The 25,157-nt window shown below is 37.0% G+C and overlaps 1 protein-coding gene across 3 annotated transcripts in view; it reads left to right on the top strand.

Moving 5' to 3' along the window:
- NPAS3 (neuronal PAS domain protein 3) overlaps positions 1–25,157 on the top strand; it is a 2,415,438-nt gene that overhangs the window by 1,304,940 nt on the left and 1,085,341 nt on the right. The window lies entirely within an intron of this gene.

Raw genomic sequence — 25,157 nt, forward strand, 5'->3', positions numbered from 1 at the left:
GGTGACCCCTAACCGGGAAAAGCTGAAAAGAGAAGAAGATTCACTCAAACAAGAATGATCTCACTCTCCCTCAGTCAATATCACACACACAGCCTCCTTTGCTTTCATACACGCATTCACTCACACAGGATCACTTTCACACTCTCTCGATCTCTCTCACACACACACACACACACACTGTCTGCTGTATTTTCATACCCACATTTGGTAACACAAGATCACTCTCAGTTTCTTTCTTTCTTGATCTCTTTCTCAAACACACACACACACACACACACACACACACACACACACAGTCTCTCTCCTGTTTTTTTTGTTCTACATTTTATGCTCACTAAACAGTAGAACCACCGCTTAGCAAGCGTAAAGCAATGGCGGACATTAGTTTTTTTTAAGTCCGAACTGCACGGCAGCTTGATATGCTGTCTTGAAGCAGCAGACTCATTTGTCACTCATTTGTCAGTGGGCGTTACTTGCATATTAATACACTGCTGGAGAACGTTCGGGCTCCAGCCAGGGTGTTGATGTACAGTTCGCCCATTCTCTAAGCTTTTTCAGTCCCCATATTGCACATGAACTTCATCAGAACTAGCATATTGTTAATTAAGCTCATACTTATAAGCTTCATGTGACTCAGGTTGAGTAACAATTTAAAGACATACATACACTAAAAATATCACATTTAAAACAGTCATAGTCCAGTGATGTATACAGTTTCAAATAATCTTAGAGCAGCAAAAACACATGAACATTTAAATAAAGTATACTGTTAATATCCTGGTAAAGATTTTATATACCAATCTATGTCTGTTCATGACTTTTTATTGTCCTCACTATTTTTTCACCAGTAAATTGTTTAAGTCCTAAAGGTTCATTGGTGTGAACTTTTTTTTTGCACCATATTTTAGTATACCATCTGCAAATTCCCTCATTGTCAGCCATGCGTGCACGTTTTGTTTGACAGTTAAATTTTGCAGTCACTTTCCAAAACAATATTTTAAACAGAGTTGCACAGATCACATATAGGGACACACAGGTAGTATGTTGAAAATTTAGAGTTAAAATGTTAGGAAATGATAAAACATTCATTGTTTGTTAATTTCACTTCATAGGAGCCATAGTCACTTTAGGTGGTGGAATTGTTTTTTGTTAAACAAACTAAAAATATAGAAATTGTTTTAATTGCATTGCTTAATAATATTCAAAAATATAAAGCGCCCATTTCATAAATGCAGTGATACATACTGGTCTGTGCACTGAACAAATATTACCACACAGTGGTGCTGTGGCTTTAAAGTGCACTGATTGTGCAGTAAATCCTGTTCTAAACATGTCCTAGCATGTGTTACTACATATATTGATATATCTCTCTGTCTGTCTCGTAGATATAGATATATGGGTCGACTTTCTTTGTTTGAAATACCATTATTTCAAACAAAGAAAGTATGACCTTACTTTCAAGAAAGTGCACTTCAACAAAAGTGCACTTTTCCGAATTCCGGTTCAACGAACTGGCAATCTAAATAAAGCAGAGCACTTTAGCGGGGATAAGGGAATATACCTGTTTCCCCACTGTTGTGCGATCTCAGAGTTAGTATATTTAATGTAGCGGGGGTGTGCAGCCTCCCACATGGGGGGGTTGCAGGGGGGCTTGCTTCCTTGCAAAACGGAGTTTAAATTGTTATTTTTTATTTTAATTGCCAGTTCGCTGAACCAGAATTTGTGAAAGTGCACTTTCACGAAAGTATGCTCGTACTTACTGTGTTTGAAATAACGGTATTTCGATCAAAGAAAGTAGACCCATATATACATATATATATATATAGCTATTATATGTACACACACATAAACACACACACATGTCTCTCTCTCTCTCTCTTATATATACATATATATATATAGCTATTATATGTACACACACATAAACACACACACATGTCTCTCTCTCTCTCTCTCTCTTATATACATATATATATATATAGCTATTATATGTACACACACATAAACACACACACATGTCTCTCTCTCTTATATATACATATATATATATATATATATATATATATATATATATGTATATGTTTATATATGTACACAAAAATGTGTGTGTCTGTATATACATACATATCCAGCCAGTCAGCTACAACCCCTTTTTTCCATTTTTTTTGCACATGGGATCAGGGTGTCACAACAGTCGCAATCATCTAGAGCCTATGATCACACTGCCAGCTGGCTATATATGGGTTTGGTCCATTTCAACAAAATGAACCAAGATCGACATTTCTTTGGTTGACAGAAACAGATGGCAAACATGTGCATGATACTGATAATCCCTGGGGTAGGAGAATATTCCCTTTACCTAGGGATTGTACAATCAAAGACTTAGCATATATAATTAGCAGGTAGTGGGGAGTGCACGAGGGGCTTGCCCCCTTCAAAAACACTTGCTTTTGCCCACTCCTAGGTTAGTCCTCTGAGTGTGCACACTGGTTTACTGATGTTCCGTTTTTCAATGTTTTGACATTATGTACATTGCTCTCATGTCTGTTCACTTAAATGGACTAGACATATATATCTATATCTATATCTTTCTGTCTATCTGTATATAGTTATAAATATATACGTGTGTGTGTGTGTTTACTCATATGAGGATACGAACCTGTGATTTGGAGTTTACTGAAAGGCTGGCTAGGTTTGTAGGATCGTGTCCTAAATGTGTTAATCTTTCTCCCAAGGAAGTAAGAATGAACTGTTAAGGAGTGCTCATTGTATCTGAAAGAAATCTATTTTACACATCCAGTTTGGGCTCTGCCCAAAACATGCCCACCTACTGTATGTAATAAATACTGACCACCTTAGGTCTTTAAGTTAGGTAGCACTCATCTGCCTTCACAATAAACCTTCTGAAGTAAAGGTTCTGCCATATTTTTTGAAACCTCTCTAAATACTGTAAGATCTTTGCTTCTAACCCTGTCACCTTTCAAGACTAATCCATGTATCAGTTGTTAATCGACAGAGAACGTTCGCCTCAACCATGAACATGAACCTTCAGGAACCCCAGGATAGTATGATGCTGACAAAAGACACCCATATCTAACACCATGCATTAGACTCAGCAAACACAAAGGGGAATTAGACCAGCTACAGGCAAGCAATGAACCCATCACCATGCACATAGATGACCCCTGCCTTCCCTCCCAGGTAAACAAAGGAATTTTTACTTGATTGGGTGAAAAACCCTAATGTGATGAATGAGATGATATGTGATAGGGAAATTCCTAAATTTCATTCATCCTCAACATGTTGTGCACAGAGGAAGATGAAAAGAGGATGGAAATGGTGCAAAGGAAAACAGCTAAGTAATGCTCTTGTGAGTGGCATGTAAGGAGAAAAATACACTTTAAGGAAATTGAATGTGTTTAAGGTACACTCATCAGTGTTGTTGTACTGTACTGGCTCACCGGCCATTATGCGCAGGAATGGGCATGGCCAGAGTGATTGACAAGCCTAATGCCTGTGATGTGCTATGCAAATGATGCATGATTGGCATGCAATGCAGATTTCTCAGTGACATCATGCATACACTGATTGCTGATTAACCCATGTGTAGTCATTGGTTACCCTCTTCCTCAATGTAGTCTGATCTCAGAGTTGGTATATTTAAGTAGCAGGGGGTGTGGGGGACACAGTGTCAACACAAGAGGGGTGCAGGGTGGCTTGCCCCCTGTATAAGTAAACAGAAAAAGTAGTTGTTGTTTGTATTCAATGAAAACTCATACTGTAAGTAAAGGGAAACCAAACGGAAAAAGTAACTATTGTTTATATTCAAAGAAAACCCGCAGTGTAAGTAAAGGGAAACCAAACGGAAAAAGTAACTATTGTTTATATTCAAAGAAAACCCGCAGTGTAAGTAAAGTGTTACTCACAGTAAACTGTTCATATGCACTTTTACCAGCTATGTGGAGTATTAGGTGGTTGGCGTGGATCGTGGTTCTGTTTGCATGTGCTCTCCTTAGCAGCCTGAGGGACACCGTGGGCAGTGACTCTGAGAAGAAAATGAGCTTCTGGGACTGTAAAAAATGTGTTTTTAAATGTGTTATGTTTATAAAGCTTTACCAGAACTTTATACAAATAACTTCTGTGAGTACCCAATTTCGCATGCATGGGCTTCCTTATCAGGATAAATATTCATGCGGATGAAAACCACATCATATTGTTATTCATAACTACAGTAAAACATCAACTAGCTGGGTTGAGGTTTGGTGGTGCTTGCTACAACATTATTAACTTGTAATTTATTTTCCAATTTGCTTCAACATTTTTCAATACATTTCCTATTTCTCCTCAGTAAATATTTTGAAAATAAACAAGCCCAAGTTTTCTTTGTGTTTACATATAACTTCACAAAAGGTCCAGCCAACCAGCTGTCTGTTGACTATATAAACTCTTTCATATTTCAGCAATTACTCTGAGACTGTCTTTAAAAAAATATTTTTTTTTAAATATCTCCAGAGCTGCACAGTAGTGCAGTGGGTATTGCTCTTACCTCACAGCAAGAGGTTCTCTGGTTTGATTCTCAACTGGGGTGCCTTCAGTGTAGAGCCTGTATGCATTTCCACTGTTTGTGTTTTTTTTGTTTTCTGGGTTCTCTGGTTTTCTACCACATTACAAAGACATGCAGGTGGACTGGGCACTTTAGATTGACTTGGATGTGAGATATGTGTGTGTGTGTGTGTGTGTGTGTGTGTGTGTGTCTACACACACACACACACACGCGTGCGCGCGTGTATACTATGAAAGAATAACTGCAGAACAGTTAGCCACCTGGCAGTGTGAATATTGGCTGTAGATGACTGTAACTATTGAAGTGACACCCTGATCCCATATGCAAAAATGTTAAAAAGTGTTTGTGGGTGGATGGCTGTATGGTTTTAGAGTAAAGTGCTAAAGCAGCATTCAGTTGCCATTTTCAAGAATAGGGACGTGATGATATCCCTAGTCATGAAAAAATTACTTTTTCTAATTTTATCCAGTTAACAAACTCCATTTCCTTTTATTTAACAGTGTATAGCAGGAATCTCTGTCTGGTCCTTCCCAGGAATCAGTTCTGCTGCATAGTATCTCTGCCTTTGACTAATAAGATGCAACCCCTGGCAGACTGGGCTTTTTTGCATACAGTTTGCCCCTGTGACTGACAACCATCAGACTTTTACAGACTCAGGAGGGCATGTCATGCAGACTTCTATATGGTTTTCTTGTAACCTCATCAGCATCCTGACAGTGAGGGTTTTGTTTTTGAAGCCCTTGCCCATGGAAGTGGAACATGGGACACATGTCACAGCTGGGACCACTTTGCCTCCCCATTCACACATACGCACTACCATGCACCTGCTGATGAACACGGCCACAGGTTGAAGAACTCAAAACGTACATCAAGACAACCCCTAAACATCACTTCCCCTCCTATTAGCCATTGTGACATAGGATGACCCCACCCCAATGGATCAGCATGTACATCCACTTAACAGCACCAGTACCTGCCCTTGCTGCTAATCAAACTTGGTTCATCTAGGTTGTAGTCAGAGCTTTATCTCTTTCTGCCAATGAAGCTGTCTCCAGAATAGGCTTTTTTGTCAACATTATAAGCACCTGTCTTAAAAAGTATAACATCAGATCTACTTTTTCAGTGCCAAAGCAAAAACACCACTCTTTTTTTAACACTATTCACCACCTTTTCCTAACAGTCCTATTGTGCTATGTGCCTTTGACTGCTCTGTTTATGAATGGACTCTTAGATTTTAAGATTATATAAACCTAAAATACTAGTGATGGATTTGATTTAAGGTCACACTGTCACGATTACCATGTCAAGCAGTATACTAGAGCCTTTAGAATTATTGTTCATGGTCCATGTTTTGTGCTGAATTGCTAGTAAAGCAGGTGACAAATGAAAATTCGGTAAGCTGTAACATGGCAGTGATGGCACAGACTTGTGCATCTTTGCTCCCCTGATGCACCCATGAAGTGCATCTAACCACTGTTTTGGTCAAAAGTACATTTACGTATCTTTATTTATTTATGTTTTTATTTATGTTTGTTTACCAGGGTAGTGCACTGATCTTAATATACCATTTGCAGGCACAGCCCTGGTGAATAGGATCACATAAGAAATGAAAAAAACATATTTACAGATACAAGGGTAGGTATTTGAAACAATGTTTTCCCATTGATAATGCCAGAAATAGCACCACTTCCAACATTACATTATATGAGTTCCAACTCTTTAATGCTATAAGATGTAAATCCCAACTACCCACCAAAATAAGAACGTTTCTCCAGCTTCGTGTACCTTGGCTCACGTTACCTTGCTGATGTTTTGCAGAAATGACTGCCCTTCCATATGCTAAGAAGGATCCCACAATTTTTTTTTCTTTTAACTTCACATTTAGTAATAAGGTCATGTAAAACAAACTTTACTTTTCACATACGAAGTTTAAAATGAAGGATAGTCACATTTATTTTACTTCTGTTTCTTTGCGAATGTAGTTTGCAAATAAAAATTCATAAGTACGTGTAAAAATCTGTTTTAATTAAATGTTGAGTTCACAGTGAGTGGTGTTACTATTGGCCTCACAATTAAAAATACAAATGAAATCAAATGTGTTTTATTGAGTAGATTACAGGACATTGTAGAGCTTAGCTATATTGTATTGTGATTAACACCAGTTAGGTAATATGGGATGTAACATAGTCTGCTGTGTACTTGGCTTTGCATTACAACTGTTTTTCAGATAATGTTCTGAACGAAAGTGGTATTTCATGGATGACCTGAAATATATTAATGTGAAAATATTCTTTTCTTCTGAGGATTTTTGCTCCTGCACCTCTATGCATCCAGAAAGACATAGTGAGTAAACTCCTACTTACAGATAGTGTAGCCAAAAAATACCATGTTGCACTCAAAGCCTTACATTGTTATGTCTCAACCCACCTCAAATCTAAGTAATGTATGCATACTCCAACCAACCTTATATGTAAAAATGTATTTACATCTCATAATTTTACACCATATACACTTAATAAACATATATATCATATCATACTACAGCCATAGAATGTGTTATGTTTAAGTCAGCAAGTCTCTTCCTAAGCAGCTCATATACATGGGTACTATATGGGCAATAATTTACATACTTGTAGCCATTTTCTAAACTTAATACAACCATACCATTTCTAAGAGATGGTCAGTAAATAAATATGTTGTAGGGTAAAATAATTGTTTTGGGTTCATCCGTGTCGCTTAACACAAACAATTCCAAGTTCACACTACCTTGGAAAAAAGTTTAAATAAAAGGGATAATTTCTAGAGAGCAGCTGCTTCAGCCCAAAATGATTCTCAAGTCCAGATTTGAAGATTCCTGAATGGTTAACAAAGTAGCTACTGCTTACACGGTAGCAGGACCGAGTTTCAATGTACCAGTCAGATACCAGCCTCAGAAAACATTTTTTTTCCAGAAATCTGTAGTGTTCTGTCTCCTAATACCCAAGTAATAGTGTATTTTGTATTTGTGTTACCAGAGTAATAAGGGCTTGTAAGTCATCTGCCTTATTTCTGGCCACTTCATTGAGGCATTGTGTTGGTATTTCTCAATTTCATTAAAATAACTGAAGGGAGTTAACATAGGCCATCTACCTTTCATTTATATGATGTCTAAGAATGTGCATACATTTTCTAATGCCTACTTTTCAATGATGATGGGTATTGAAGGAAAAAAATGCATTCTCAGAAATGCATCTAAAGGAAAAAATGTTATAGAGTCGAGCACAAAAAAAAAGTTTGAAATTTCAAGGAATGAAAAAGTGAGCCATTCAGAAATGGATGTCATAGTTACGCCATATCTTTGATAAAAAATAGGGTACACTTTTTATTTTAAAGCTGACAGTACCTCTTGAAAGCTGAATTATTCTGATTTATTGAAAACATTATCAATACATGCTTTAAAGACATCACTCAGCCTTTTTCTTTTTGGGACAATTAATAAAGCAGACTTAACAATATATCTGCTTGATTGATGTTAGCAGAAAAAAATACATAAAATCCAAATACATTTTATTTTCTGACATTCGTGCAATAGCATATTTGAGATTTTTCCCCACATCTCCTAGGACAGAATTACAATATTGCGCCTCCATGTAGCATATTGTGTTTATGCATTCAACTTCTTAGCAGAGTGATGCTATTTTTTCTGCTGTAACCTGACAGCCACTAATAATAACACATGAGGACAGTCAGACAAAATGAAGACAAATGCTGCATGTTGTCGTGGAATCATAATGTCTCCAGATTCGGTAAAGGCAGTCTAACTGTATATGGATGCTCTTTATGGCTTATTCAGGCCAACATTTGTTCCCTGTGGCTTAGGAAAGCTACAAACCTTGTGAAGAAATATAAAAGCAGCATATAGGACCATTAGTTAGCAGGTCTGTCTTGAGCAGATGGATGTTGTAAAAAAAAACTACATGAGGAGAATATATGAAATAAAACATAAACTATTTGTAGAGCTTTACGGGTGCACTGAAAGCTGCATAACAGAGCTGATATGACTATTTACCAGACTGATTTGTAAAATTCTGATTTAAGGACTTAAAGGTGTGAGTACTCTAGTATGTTAAGCATTCTGGAAATTTTTCACAAAGAATTACAGCAATAAGGGATTTTAAACTGCAATGCAAATCTGGTTAGGTAAAAGAAAGAACACAATACAGAGAAAAAAAAACAGTGGTTGGATTCTGCTTAATATGTATGTGCGTGCATGTGTGCTGTAAGTATATAATCAAAGATTCACATTATTCTCCAGTTTAATATTAGATGATTGTGACGCAGTGAGAACTGAACATTAATTGTTTTGATTCGCTTGCACTGTACTTTATAGCATGGGATAGTATTTTTATACAGACTTCATGAAGCATTTTGGATGTAGAATTTTATTTTTATTATATAAAGTACTTGAATCAAAAAAGAACATAATTCTTATTGTATCATATGAAACACCACAGTACAGGAAACATCAGCGTCAATTCCTCTGCTTAAAATATGTGTATTTCTGTAATGTACTCGTTATTTGTGCCACTTCGATTTTGTTAGCTGCACATAGGGTTTTAGCCAGCGTTCTTTAATACAGGCTTTGCTTAACATATATCTGTAGTTCATGGCAATGCAAAACGTAGGAAAAAACTGTTAGAAGCCCAGGAGTGGTTAAATGTTTATTGTTTTTGTTTTAGATGCTTGTCACATGCTTTACATTCTTACATTTTACATTGGTTGACACCATCATGTGACCCCATCATTTACATCCAGCCACTCCAGTTCCCTCCCATTTTTGTTACTGACTCAACCAAGTTCTCACCTGGGTAGATAACCATATCTGTGACTAGCTTTAAATGCAGGCATTTAATAGTAACCATTTGATATTCTACAACTCATTAATATACGTCCTAGAACAGCTTATGTGAATAAGCAAAAATGTGTACTTACATGTAGTAAGTCCAGAACTGCAGGATCTCTGCATTTCCCTTTTCTCCAAGGTATGGCCATCTTGGAGAAGGTATGTCTAAGACTGGGGTCTGAGGGGTGTGGAGTTCAGGGGGCTTTCCCCTGCAAAAAAAAAAAAGAAATACTTTGAGGCATTCCACTCTTCTGCTGTGTTGTCTTCCTTTCCCTTAACAAGATTCAGAATTAAAATACGGAATTGATTTAACAATGAAGTATGTACTTTTATACAGCATATGTACTTATTACCAGGACCTGTAATAGTCATCTCCTTGGGTATGAGTGAGGGTAAAATTCTTTGAAGTTTGAAGCACATTCAAATTGGAAAAATGTGGATTTCTACTGAATTTATTTCATAATGTTGCTAATGTGTCATCTGTGGGATTAACTTTTCTTCTAGATGCTTGTCTTGCTGTTAACATATGCTATAAAGACAGATAACACTTCTAACAGTTGTTTGCCATAGTTGCTGAGGTAGAGATAAGCATATGAATGAATTTATAGAAGAAAATTAACCTGATTATTCAAGGAGTGTTCCCCAAAAAGCACAGGCATTTATTTCATGTAATATATTGCATTCCCTGATGTGGTACCATTATCATGAGGATTTCTAGGATTTTTTTCCTAGCCCTAAGTCTGACCCCAACCTGTTGCTGTACATGCAAGACCAGACAGTCAGTAAGGAGTAGCCTGAGTACATGCTCCAAACGGGACCCACAGAGCAGTCCTGCCTGTTCGACTTCCTCCTGCCCACCAGTATGATCTTCTGAGCTTCAGCCTCCAGCAAAGCTCAAAGTTCAGAGAAGGACTGCCAAGCACACTCCTTCCCCAGCAGAATAGGTACAGCTGTTCTACCCACACCATCAAGTGCCTTAACTACTAGGAAACTCGGGTCATCTGGGATATACTTTGGGCTTCATCTCGCTAAACTACCATTGCTGGTGTACTGTATTTATGTGTGTATGTATGTACGTATGTGCTTCAGTAAATAATCCATTATTTGAAGAACTTTCATGTCACAGACCTTCACCTGTATATTTAAAAATAGACCATGTAAAATGCATTTAAAAATAAAGTATTTTCTTTTCTCTCTAGAAAGTGTCCTGCTTGACAGTCTGTTGAATGTACGGTATGTGCACAGTCATCAATATTATCACACATAACCTAGCACTGATAACATTGTAGCACATGGAGTGAGGTGATTATGCTCCAAATATTCAGAAAAAAAAAACAAACAAGATGGTACGTGACTTGAAATTAACAATTATTAAGCACACTCTGCTTAAATTGTTAGGTCAGCTTAGCACCAGGCAGTTTAATCTAAATGTACTGACCAGCAAATGACGAAGAAGAATAAAAAAACTTTTTTCTGCTTACTGCCCATGCCAGTAACATACCCCTAACTTGCTGTTATAAAATTAAAAAGTAGCTAGAATCACAGGATGAGTTAGCAAGCATTTTCTGAAGTATATGAACTCTGAAACTCAAATGTATGTCATTATTTAGAGACTTCATTCTTCAGTGGTTTGTTCAAAAACTACAGATGTTATGAGGAAAAGACCAAAAATATGAAGCAATAATCTGGATGTTCTATGAAAATCTGGACTGTTCAGAGGCATGGAGGTGAGGGTAAGTGTAACAGAGTGCATTACACTGCCTTTCTGACAGCATCTGCAAAGTGTTTTCTGACCTTAAAAGTTGGCAAAACACTTGGCTGTTTTTTTCCCATTTAACTAGTAGTACATGGACCAGATAAAGCTCCATGCACTACAAAGAATTATGATTGTGTCACCAATCATAACCTTTAATTATGTGCTCTTGACATGGATGCCAGGACTTACCTCGAGAGCAAAATTGTTGGCATCCATGTCTCTAACACATAATAAGCGGGTTATGATCAGCGACCCAATCACAATCCTCTATACCAGTTATGGGTGAAAGGGACGCTTTCGTGTCCAGCTTATAAGCAGACATTTCAATCAGTAAAGGATTTTTCAATAGCTATTTTTCTTGTTTTTGTAAAAAAGACTATTAAAACTGGAAACACTTTCAGTTTTTTAATAACATTGTGAATGAGTGTTTTGTGACTCTTATTTTAATTAGGGACTTGGCCTCCCCTCCAGTCATCTGGCCTGACTATTAGACAATCAGGAACTATAGCCTTACTACAATCATATGAGCTGTTCTGCACCAAACCCCCTTGTTTAGAATTATTTTCAGAACTCTGTAATGTTTTTTTCATGTAGAAACATTGTATCTGATGAAGTTTGCTAGAGGACAGAGCTTATTACCTTGAATGAACCACATGATTCTACTCTGGTTAGCGGTCTGCTTGCAAAACATCTACAGGAATCCAGCAAACAATTACTTCAAACAAAAAGGCTTTTCCTTTTCTTTTAACGTTTTGGTCCTGGGGAGAACCAGCCGCTCCACTGGATTTGGAGTGTCCTTAAGGGGAGCTACTTCACAATATGTAGCCTACATTTGTTTAAAGTAGGGGATTGTCATCTTCCAGTTCCTACTGGAGTACCCTTCATTGTCCCTCCAGGCTCTGTAATGTACCCTCTTCTTTTTTAATTTCTCCAAGTCTTTTGGGTTTCTAATACCAAGATGGTAAAGGACCCCATTCCTAATCAAGGTACGTTTATTTTATTTTATTTTACATTTGTTAACTGGGATAGTCCGACTGGATATATGTCCATTTTCAACGGAGGCCCAGGGAGAAAAGCTCCAACAATAACAAACAAGAAGAAGACAATATACAAAAAGACAATGTACAAAAAAAAAAAACAAATTTATTTTTTTTTTTTTTTTTTTTAGCAAGGAGTCAAGAGTTATCATAAGGAGTAGTGACAAAATAATCATAAGATACCATCAAGTGAGGCTGGAAAAAGTAGCAGTTGCTAAGGGTGATCCTTGTGGATAGTCCATGGATTAGCCAGGTTTGGTACAATAGCAGGTCCATTTTGACCCCAGGGATTGTTTGAGCTTGGCTTTGAAATGATTTATAGAAGAAAGTGAGGTAATCTCAGGGGGTAGATGGTTCCAAGATCTACCTAGAGAGTTAGAAAGGAGAGAGTCACTGGCTAGGTTATTAGTTTTGTAAGTCTGGATGAGGACTCTGTTAGAGGAACGCAGTGGTCGTGAGTTGTGATACAGGGTGACTAGATTTTTGAGTGGAGGGGTGTTTTCAGGGTTGTATATGATTTTGTGGGCCAAAATCAGTTGTTTGTAGGGCAGTAGACTAGGTAGTTCGAGTCAACCGAGCTGGGTTAGGTTGATGCAGTGATGTGTCCTAAAGGGGAGCCCAGTGGCAAATCTGGCTATGTGATTATAACAGGTAGTGATCTTATTTAGAATTGTCTTGTTGTTGTTTAGAAGAAGAGGGGATGTGTATAGGAGAGTAGAGAGAAGGTGAGATCGAGCAATGGCTACCTTGGCTGGGGGAGTCAGAAAGTTTTTTATTCTATACAGGGATCCTAGTTTTTTATTGATGGTTTTGATCAATTGGTTAACGTGTAGGTCAAATTTTAAGTTGTTGTCAATAATGACCCCTAGAAGTTTAGTAGATGGGTCAGGTGAGATGATTGTGCCATCCTTAGATTTAATTGTAATGTTTATGGGGCAGGACCTTTGTGTTGGTAGGAATATTAGCATTTTAGTCTTTTTGGGATTTAATATCAAGCGGCAGTTGGACAGCCAGTTTTCTATTGTGTTAAAGGTAGTCTGGGTAATTAGCTGTAACTCAGAAGAGGATGTAGCAGAGCAAATAAGTGTAGAGTCATCTGCATATTGGGTGCAGTTAACTTTAGGTATGACAGTGTGCAAATCGTTGATAAAAATGGAGAATAGTAATGGGCCTAATATAGAGCCTTGTGGAACACCCAGGGTATTAGGTAACAGAGTGGAAAGTTTATTTTGCCAAATTACAGCCTGTTGTCTACCACTTAGGTAGGAAACAAACCATTGTAGTGCTTTAGATCTAGACAGAGTGATTGTAGGGTGTGGATTAATAGTTCATGATCCACCATATCAAAAGTTTTGGACAGGTCCAGGAATAGAGCTGAAGAGATATGGTTATTGTTACAATAATAGTTTATGCTATTTGAGAAGACTAAGAGGGCTGTAGTGGTACTATGGTGGGGTCTGAAGCCATGCTGTGTATCTGCCAGGAGATGGTTGTTTATTAGGTGGTACATGAATTGTTTTTGAATACATTTCTCCATTATTTTAGCTAGAGGAGAGAGTATGGCTATGGGCCTGTAGTTAGAGAGTTCAGTAGAACTACCCCCTTTATGGAGAGGAATGATGTAGGATATCTTCCAGATATTAGGAATTTTAGCTTCTTTTAAGGTGTGGTTGATAAGTAATGAGACTGGATAGGCAATGGCATCAGCTGACTTTTGTAGGTATTCAGCTGGAAGTTGGTCAGCTGAGAGGGTGGTAGGTTTAAGTTTTCTAAGTAAGGTGTGGATAAGTGATGTTGCAATTGGTTGGAAGCTAAATAGTGGTAAATTTTTTGGGGTGGAATTATCTGGGCTGTGGGGGCTGAGGGGCAGTGTACTGGCTAGGGCTTGGATAGTCTTGGTAAAAAAATGATTAAAACTGTCTGAAACTGCTTCTGGGGGTTTGTCGGTGAGGGCGGCTGGTACAGGGGTAGTAGTTTTGCCAGGATGTAAAAGATTATTTAGCCCTGCCCAGAACTTTTGAGGGTTATGTTGATTGGAAGTTTGTAATTTGCTGTAGTATTGTTTTTTGTCAAGTAGTATTAGTTTTTTAGTTGCATTCCTAAGTTGCCTATATTCAGTTTGATCCCGAGGGAGTTTAGTAGTTCGCCATAAAGCCCAAGCATTGTCTCTAAGTTTAATTTTAAGCCTAGTCTCTTTTGAGAGCCATGGTGTGGCTTTTGCCTTGGTTTTCTTAGAGCGGATGGGAGCATGAAAGTCAAGGATCTCAATTCATTTTTTGTTGAAGTAGGAGACTGCTTCTTCTAGGGGGAGATGTTTTAGTATATTTCAATTACAAGAGTGAAGTTCTTGTTGAAATTTGGTTAGGTCGAAGTTTTTTTTATTTCTGACATGTCGAAGTAGGGGTTGTTTTGGATTGCCTGCCTTATGTTTGATTATATATGTAAGGTAGTGATCACTTACACTATCAGAGAGGGTACCAAATGTATACTGGCTAGGGTGATTATTAATGAGTACCCAATCGAGTATACTTTCTTTCTGGTTAGGTTTACCTATTCTAGTTGGAGTATTAATAACTTGCTTGAAAGAATGTAAGTTAACATGAGAGGTAGGAGATTCTGAGGAACATGTGTTCCAATCTATATTAAAATCAAGTCTTGAGGGTAGTGATTAGATATCCAGTGGAGGGTATTTTCTAGTGTGGCTATATTATTACCTGGGGGAATGTACATGCAGATTATATAGATACATTTACTGTTATTAAGCTTCAGTTTGGTAGCTAAGATTTCTGAATTATTAATCTGAGGTGGTTGTATAACATCTGTAGTTACAATCATATCAGATTTATAGAGTACTGCCACCCCACCCCCTTTTCTGGAGGCCCAGTCCAACCTGTGTATGTTATACCCAGGGAGAAGTATTTCATTATCAGTAGTTGTGGGTTTTAACCAGGTCTCAGAGAGACACAGTATATCAGGAGTGAGAACAGTAAGGAGAGCATGGAATTCATGCAGTTTGTTATTGATGCTTCTGATGTTGAGATGACAGGTAAGAAGAGAGTTGGGTGGATGGAGTGTTGTAGGGTTTTGGTTTCAGTTATAGGTAGGGGGAGAGTATTTATTTATGTTGGTAGTGCCCGGGTTAGAGTGTATATCTCCAGCAAGTAACAGACTAAGTCTTAGCTTAGAGATAAATTTCATGAATTTATTTACTATTTTACAGTAGTGTTTCAGTCTAAGGCTAATTTTACTGGTGTTAGTGTGTTGGGAGCAGAAGCATAAGAGTTGTCTTTGTACTGCTGATGTGAAAGAAGTTAGTATGTTTAGTTTCTAGGGTGTTGGTATGAGCATTTGATACATGGAATCATAGAAGAGGTTGGGATTCATATAGGGTTAAGAGGTATGGGGCTAGTAGAGTGGGTATGAGAATGGAGTACCACATGTCTGAAGAGGTAGGGAGCTATAAGTCTGGGAGTCCACTATAGATTTATTGAGGAAGAGAGAGGGAGGCAGGAGAGTTCTAATAAGTGTAAATAGTAGCAGAGGGTAAGTGAGGGAGAAAGGGAGTTAATTAGAGTAGCCGGAGGGTGATTGGATTGAGGTGGTGTGGGTGTGGCTCTATGGCTATAAATGTAGATGTAGTGGGGGCTGGTGGGATTAGGGGGCAGGGAGGGGAGCGGAGTGAGCCCGAGCGTAGGCTTAACGGAGTGGGGCTATACCATACCAATCAGCTTTGGCCCAGCTAGGTAAGTATTTTAGCTGAAATGCTAGTGGTTTAACTAAGGATTTTTTTAGGATTATGTTTTCCTACAGGGTAGAATTAGTCTTGGGAGATAAGCTATGTATGCTGCAGTTTACAAGAGTTGTATGCTTACTGCTTAAAACAATAGTGGGGAGTTATTACACAAAGGTAGGTAGTTTTAAGAAGTATTCTAATGGATGTTACACCGTGGTGTTTTTCAGTGAGCAGGGTTAGGTCAAGCCTAGTACGGGAGGGGAGAACTACAACTGTACCTTAGACCCAGAGATAGCAGCCTCCACAAATTAAAGTAATTATATTGTGTGACCACCTTGGCTCTCTGGTAGAAGCTGTATGCAGTTCTAAAAAAAACCTCCAGCAGGGTTAGGTGAATTTCTTGAGTCTGGGCGCTTAGAGGGGCTATGTCGCAAGGGAACTACTTCAGTGGTATTATTTTAAGCTTAAAATGGTGGCTTCCGGACCAATGGTTAGAGTTGCAGGGTATCTGTTAAGGCCCTCAAACCTGTGTTGCCTGTACTGTGGCCAGGAGAAAACCGCAGGGAAAAATCCACTAGAGCAATGTTCCTTTCTTTGCCTTTCTCATCATGTTCACAGAAATTATTTTCTTTAACACAGACAAGAGTGATACAGCAAGTGCAGACAATATTGACCGAGATGATGTTTTCCGTACTCCTCCAACCAATTAACTGCCAATTTCTGTAAAAGTGAAGCAACGGGTTACGTCAGCAGAAACATCCAGAAATATAGACACTAAGGGTATATCAACCACTTGATCTGTGCACCTTTTCAAACTATAATTATGGTTTTAGTAAGTACAACTGAGCATTTAACGCCAGCGATTACATGTGGAATATGCACTTAGGCAGTCTCACTCTTTACTGAGTTTTACTACGTTAAAGTTCATGATATAGTATTGTTTCAGTCTTTGATGTCAGCCAGAAGTGTCCTTGGCAGCACCCACAATGTGCCCAGTAATGACTCCTTCTGCAGTTCGTATGGGGTTACATGTATTGGTAACATGTCTAAATACGATCGTACATTTTTTTTTTGTAAGACCCATTGCTCCTACTTCTACTATTGGAACTACTTCAGTGTCTTTCTTTCCCATTGCTCTCTGTTCTGCCTGTAAATCCTAATATTTTATGACTTTGTGTATCTCTGTACACAAGACACTGTATTCACCGGGAGTGGTGATTTCAATGATCAATGCTTCTTAAGTCTTTTGGGTTTCTAATGCCATGACAGGAATGGACCCCATTCCTATTCAAGGTATGGTTAAAGTTCATGAAATTAGTATTGTTTCAATCTTTGATGTCAGCCAGAAGTGTCCTTCCCAGCACCCACAATGTGCCCAGTAATGACTCCTTCTGCAGTTCGTATGGGGTTACATGTATTGGTAACATGTCTAAATACGATTGTACATTTTTTTTTTTTGTAAGACCCGTTGCTCCTACTACAACTATTGGAACTGCTTCGGTATCTTTCTTCCCCATTGCTCTCTGCTCTCATTTCTGCCTGTAAATCCTGATATTTTATGACTCTGTGTATCTCTGTACACAAGACACTGTATTCGTTGGGTGTGGTCATTTCATTGATCAATGCTACTTTTGTCTTCTTTTCATGGACCACTATATGTAGTTTTCTAGCATCTGTCTTTGACACTGTTAATAATGTATGATCCCATGTGATGTAGACTTTATCATTTTCTAAGATGCTTTTTGGCTCATGTTTCCAGTGTTTTTCAGCTACTGCAATGCCATAATGTTTGCAGAATCCCCAGTGCAACAGTCTTGTCACATTATTATGCCTTTCAGTATACGGTCCTTCTGTCATTAGTATGTCACAACCAGCAGCGAGGTGTGTAACTGTTTCCAGTTTTGTTTTACAAAACCTACATTTGTCTGTTTCTCCCACATGCTCGATGGACTTTGTAAACCAATGTGTACGTAGCCCACTATCTTGGGCCACCAATATTAACCTTTCATCTCTTGGTTTGAATTTGCCTATCCTTAAACATTCCTGCATTCGATCTTGATCAACATGAGGTTCTTCCAGAAGTTTTCTATACTTGCAACTATATTTATACATTTTCCACATTTCTTGCTTTCTCATCTGGTTGTTCACCTTAAATTCTTTATTTTGTTTTTTGGCACATCCAGTTGCTGCCTGACTTTTATCTACTTCTGGTTTGATTCCCATTTCTGCTTGACACCGATATGCTGCTGCTAGATTAAGCAGAGAAGTCATCTTAGATTTAGTCTCCTCATTTCAAAACTTTCACTACGTTTGGGTCTTGTGAGGTCAGCAGATGTGTGTGCAGTCCCACAATTGCAGATCTATACATGTAATCAATTTCAAGGAGGCCGATCCCGCCTTCAGAACGGGGAATATATAATCTTGGTATGCAGTGATTTTTATAAATCACTTAGTGAGCATAAAGCATCCTTCTTGTTTTCCTGAATAATCTATCCAACACATTTTGGGGCCAGTCAGTCTCTCAAAAACTGTAAGTTAGGACAACAAGAGCAAATTGATGCATAGCTTGAATTTTGTTCCTAGATGCCAACTCTGTTTTTAGGATTAATTAAAATCTTCTAAAGTATTGCTTACAAAGTTGTTTTCACATTTGTTCATATTTTGTTGTTAATCCTTTATCAATTCCCAAATATTTATATACTTCCTCAAGTTCTTTTTGTATCACATTCTTGTCCCAAACTGATGTTTTCTTGGTGCTGCAGTTTTCCGGTTTTAATCGTTACTTTTGCACATTCATCAAGACCATATGACATTCTTATATCATCTGAAAAAGTTTTGACAACTTGCAGTTGTGCTTTCAGTTCCTCATCTGATGGGCTGTACAGTTTTAAATCATCCACAAAGAGAAGATGTTATTTTGTAGGAGCCACATCATAGCCATGGCCCAAGCTGTTAAGTACAGTTTAATGCGTTAAGGGCAAGACAGAATAGCAGTGGTGGCAAAAAGTCACCCTGGAATATGCCCCTTTGAATTTTTATCCCTGGGGTAATCATTTGTCCTTTAGCATGGCTTAATTGCAAAGTGGTCTGTCACTGTTTCATGGTCACTATTATGTATTCAATCAGTGTAGGGTGTATCTTATACATTTTTAAGCACTCTTTCATCCCTGAATGTGGGATACTGTCAGATGCTTTTTTATAGTCAATTCATGCCATACTTAGATTTTTCCCTTTTTTATAGTTCTCCACTATGACTTTATTTAACAACAAACAATCCTTTGCTCAATATGACTTTCTTTTATTGCCCTTTTGTTCTATTGGCATAATTTAAGTTTCTTCTAAATGACTGTCGGCATCAGTTCTATTGTATACTTTATAGGTCATTGGAAGGCAAGTTATTGGTCTATAATTTTTAGGGTTCACTCTTAAATAGGAGCATTGTTTTTCATGTTGTTAGCCAGGTTGGTGTCTGTTTGGGGTGCGCATATAAATAGTTCTTACTCATGGCTAAATCTTCATACAAAGATGTTAATATTTTAACCAGAAGTTAGGTACTGCATCTGGGCCTGGAGTTTTCCAATTAGAGGCTTTTCTTAACTTTGTTTCAACCTCTCTGGCTGTTACTTTATCCCATTTCATATCCTGTACCTTTAAATTATTTCTCATTCTTTCTTTTATTTCTATCCATTTAGCATATTTGTTATGTTCCACAGGATCTTCTTCTTTTTTGGTAGCCTTTCAATTCCTTTTACCTTGTTTCCCAATTCTCTATTAAACTTTTTTTGGGTCATCAATAAATTGCTTATTTTGTACTTTTCCTATATATTTATCTGTGTATCTTCTAAGTTTTTCACCCGTGCTGAGATTTTTAGTTTGTTATTTGCAATAGTGCATGATAGATCCTGGTCTGTTCTAATACTGTGCATTGTTTTTATCACATCTGTCTAAGTATTTTTGTTGATCTGTTCCCTCTTCTATACCCTTCTAACACTGACACTTTCTGTCTTAATTGCTTTATTGTTTTCTCTGTTCAATACTTCCATGATGGCATTCAATTTCTCCCCTTCCTTTCCCAACTACCATGTGTTCTTGTGGTAGAAATGTATCAGTTATTAATTTAGCTGCACAGTAGTGTATCCTGCTTACTTTCACACGGATCTCTATGGATGGTCCTAATTACTGTGTTCATTTGTTTATCAAACTTCTGACTTTTTGGGTTTTATTATCCTTCTGCAGTCTATTTCTTTAATTGATCTTAATATGTCTATCTATTTCTATTAAATCAAGCAACTCTTCTCTTAACTCATTTTCTTTTAAACTGAGGGCACATTTTTTGTTTTCCATTTCCTGCAGGCATTCTATAGAAAGCTCTGTAGCATCTTCCTGTGGCACATTCTCTTCAATTTCCTCCTGTGCTATCCGTTGCTCTGTCGTATGGGAACTCACTTACCTATCAATTCTCAAGATTGACTGTGTCATAGTTTCCACAGTTTCCTGTTCCTTACCTTGCTCTCCAGCTTCAAGTGAACATTTATACTGGTTTCCTGTGGAAAGCTCCAAAATATCTTCGTATGGTACCTTACCAGTTGCTTCCTGTTCCTCTGGTTTCCCCTTAATTTGGATGTGCATTGCTCTATCCTGTTGTGGTGCTTTCTGAATTGCATTTTATACACTGAATCCTTCACTTTGCAGGTGCTCCATAACCTCAGTTTCTATTTCTTTAACTTCTCCATTATGAATCTTCTTTTCTACTTTTCCTCTTTGTCTTATTTTTTGTATTTAAAGTTTTCCATGTCTGGAATCCTTAGCCTGTATTTCTCTTCAAATATCTTTGGTGCTGCTCTTTTAGTATTGATTAGTTTTGCATTCTCACTTGCATAGTTATTACACCATATTAAATATCTTTATCTTTCCCATGTCCATATTTATTCTCCAGATGTCTCCTAATCTTCCTGTTTCTCTTTACTTTGGGGACCTGTTCTACCATGCTGTGAGTCCACCTATGTTCCACCTTCTACACCAAATCCTTCACTTTACAGGCACATTCTATAACTTCATCTTCTATTTTTTTAATTTCTACTTTACTGGTCTTCTTTTCTACATTCCCTCTTTGTGAAATTATTATTTTTTTTTTGTGGTGTGAAATTTTCCATATCTGGATACCTTTGCCTGTATTTCTCTTCTAATATTTTTGGGTCTGCCTTCTTTATATTGATTAAATTTGCCTTTTGCCTTTGCATAAATATTACACAATATCAAATCTCTCGTTCTTTCCCATGTCCAAATTTCTTTTTTATGCTTTTCAAAAATCTCTTGGTTTTGTTGTTTATATTTTTGCACATCCTCAGATGCTTCTTTTTCCAAACAGATCAAAGTGTCTTGGTCTATACACTGTTTTTCACAAATCTGTTGTATTAATGAACTCACATTTTTATTTGAGGCTTCTAAGAGTTTTTCTTGTGGAAGTATTTTTACTTTCCTCTAATTTCTCTCTTCAATATTTTGTATATCTTATGTCTGGAAATTCTGGGCTTTTTGCATAAAAGTAACAATACATCATTTCTTTTTTTCTTATCCTCAATAGTCCACTCTATCATATTCATGGCTCTCCTTTGGCCTATCAGCTTTTGTGATTTTTGTGGACTGTTACTACTTTCTACAACAAGGGTGGCCATCCTCCCCCTATGCCTGGCCTGACCCCATTGTAGGAATACTTCCTTATTTTGAGGATTCTACAATGTCATTTTTTCCAGTTCTGGCACCAGTGCACCTACCAGGACTGGACATTTTTTTCCTTGGTCTTGTGCACTTCTTGACCTACTTCTGTCCATTATATATGCTATATAAACACAGTCCATATATCAGTGTCACCTTGGTGAGATGTGTGAAAAATAGGGTCCACCTCATGAAGGTATTCATCAAGGCTCGAGGATGAATTCATTTTCAGTAATTCTACTCTCCTTTGCTTACTGACTTATCTCTCCATTCTGAACCTCTTCTCTGTGGGTTTTCATTGCTGATGTAGAAGGATACAATAATAAAAAAATATGCAAATGACTGTAAATTAGGTGATATAATTATATCCATATAAGAAGCTAAATATTCTTTCTGATAGATGACAAAAAATGGACACAGTATACTTAAAATAACCTATTGTTTAATGTAAACAGATGTGGCATTATAAACCTGGGTAAAAGGTTATCTTCTTTGGTTCCCAAATGGGTTCAGACTTTCATAGGTAAGTACAAGGGTAGCTGCCCTTTTGGGTCATTTTAAGCATAGCCAATTTCCTTTCAAAGGTGAGCATCAAACCTTATGACCATGAAGTAATTACCTTAACCCTTATACCACTCCCCAACCTCCAAACCAATTATAATGTTTAATTATAAAAGCTGGCACCAGCCAGCACTTGCATCTTTGTAAACTTCTTCAGATACATTTCTTACATCTCTAGTAACTGGATTTGAGGAAATCTACAAGGATGAACATACCACTAAAACCTATAAAAGAAATGCTTTGTAATCGGTGTCTCTTTTGAAGAAGGAGGATTTTGTTTTTATAAATAAAATTATTTAGTTGAAGAGATTCTTCTAAATGCTTAGAATCTTGAAATCCTATTTGAATTTTGAGACTTTAACAATTGGGCTGGTTACAGGTAAGGTTATAGAAAATAAGCAAGGGGGAGACTGAAATTTAATTGAGAAAATTAACAAAGGAACCAATGTTTAGGTAGTAAATAAGTTGAGAGGAAAGGTAACAGAGTGGGAATAGGCCAGGTAGATGTTTGGACTGCAGGTTACAGACTACCTTCCCTACCAGAGATTGATTGGATTGCTAGAGTATAAAGAAGCAGAAAGAGATATGGGTGTGCTAAGTGAAAGACCAGCTCTGGTAGAGTTGTTAGTTAGTCTATGATAGAAGCTGCTGTTAAAATGAGATCATTAATAAAGTGTAAAAAAATTCTGCATGATAACTATAAGAATAAATCAGAGAAGGTTAAAAGATATTGGGAAGAATGAATGGAAAGGCAATTTACAAAGGAACAATGGAACATCTGTATGTCTTCCTATTATGCAACAAAGTCCAGAAGGTTTATAATTTTTGCTTGGGATTGTTTGTATATGTATTTTTAAACCCCAAACATACTTCAGAGAATTTTCTTCTCATGTAGAGAGCCAAAACTGGAGGTGTTAAGGGAAAGAGAGTGGTATGTGGGAATATGTTTTCTGGGAATGTAATTAGCTGGCAGACATAAAAAAAATTGTCTACAGAGCACATTGTCAGACGTGTTGGTGCAACAGTAGTTGTATCATCCTTTTGAACTCGGATGTAGGATTTCAATTGCCAAGGCATAGGTATTACTAAGTTTAATACTATTAGTTGCTAAAAAAACAATTACTAGAAAACCAACTGTAATTAAAGTACATAAAATTGTCAAGAATATAAAAAACTTGAAGAGGGAGCTGAAGAAAAGAGAATGAACAAAGTGTATAGAAATAAATATAATCTGTGGTGACACTACATGCAGAATAATGTTCAGGAGGAGGAGTGAGGTTTAAGGGGAAGCAGAAACTGAGCAATTTATGTAATGTTGTAATGAATAATAATTAGTAAAAAGAAATGATGCATAAAAACAATGAAAACATTATTATAGTTAGTTTTCTTTTCAATTTATGTATGTGTACCTATGTCATTGTTTAAAATATGAAGATGTAATAAACATGTTTAAAAAAAAATCAAACTAAATTTAACTTGCCAAGAACTGTACCCCCTGAATTTATATACTAACTCCACAGTAGCATAGCTGTGAGGAAAAAGGAAAATCTCTAGTAATAGCACACATCAGTTATTGACAGTGAGACCACTGCAAATAAAATTTTTCTTTCCGTTTATTTATTTTACAGAAGTTTATTTTAATATTTCAGAAGATATTTTACTTATTTTATTGTGTCTGGGAATATATATGCATTCAATTTGTTTAGTAAGTCTTTTTTGTTTGTTTGTTTGTTTTTAATTTCCCATTTGAGATTATAGTTGAATGCTATTGGCGTCATCTTTTCAGCCCTGGTGTTTTATATGCATGTAACCTAATCTAACATTGTGTTTCATGGCATTCTAATAAAACATTCTGGTTCCCCGAGAACACTTTAAGACATATTGCATCTATAACAAAAAAATGAAATTTCTTAAATCTGAACAGCTCAAAGAATGCTTAGCTAGTGAATTACTTGGATCTTTATTTTTAATCGCAAGGGTGTGTTCATAAATGATTTTTGAAAGTTTCCTAATTGTTTTGCCCATGTAATACCCCAGGCATGAATCACACACAGCTAAATATACTTCATCTTGCGAATTGCAGTCAAATCTTTCTTTACCCCATAAAGTCAAATTCAGTGCCTTAACATGAACACTAGAAGTGTTAGTGATAAATCTACATTGTTTACACCTTCCACATTTATAGGTGCCTGCTGTGCCTCTCACACCTAATAATGTAGACAGAGTTTTACAAAATCAATCTCATATTATTGATACATTTTTAAGTAAAACTTGGGCAATCCCAAGAACTCAAAATCCCCTTTTCCAAGTACTATCTTCCAGTTTTCCTTCAATATATCTTTTATCAAAGTCATATCAGTCATTTTGCATGATCTGATTTGCTTCCTTCAAAGTGTGTAACATGCAGTTTAATTTTTCTGTGTAGTGTTTCTTACCAGCTTAAGAACAGACTCTCTCTTAGGCTCACCGAAAATACAGTGTCTGTATTTTTATACTTGGCATAAAGTTGTTTCTTCTGCTGTTTCTTAGGGTAGTAAGCAATTAAAATGTTATTCACTCCATAAAAAAGAAAAGCAGAAAGTTGAACAGAACATATAACTGGCATGTCAAGCATTTTTATAAAAAATAATTTCTTATGCATCTTAAGTTACTGTCAGAAATAGTTGCATGCAGAAGTGTTAACACCAGTTGTTCTTTCCATGAGTTGAACTTTTTGACCCTGATTGACATGGCCTATAGGTATATTACTGTGCAATTTTGTAGTTGCAGTCCTGTGATGGAATGATATCACACCATATCTGTCGTCGGACTGGTTTAAGATGTTATAAGACAAAGGACAAACTATTTCATTCTAAGAAATAACATGTTACACCCTTCATTTTAATCATTGTTTTCTTACGTTTAGCAGC

The sequence above is a fragment of the Protopterus annectens genome, chromosome 6.part0 (genome assembly GCF_019279795.1).
Source record: "Protopterus annectens isolate FY-2018-M chromosome 6.part0, PAN1.0, whole genome shotgun sequence".
NCBI lineage: Eukaryota > Metazoa > Chordata > Ceratodontiformes > Protopteridae > Protopterus > Protopterus annectens.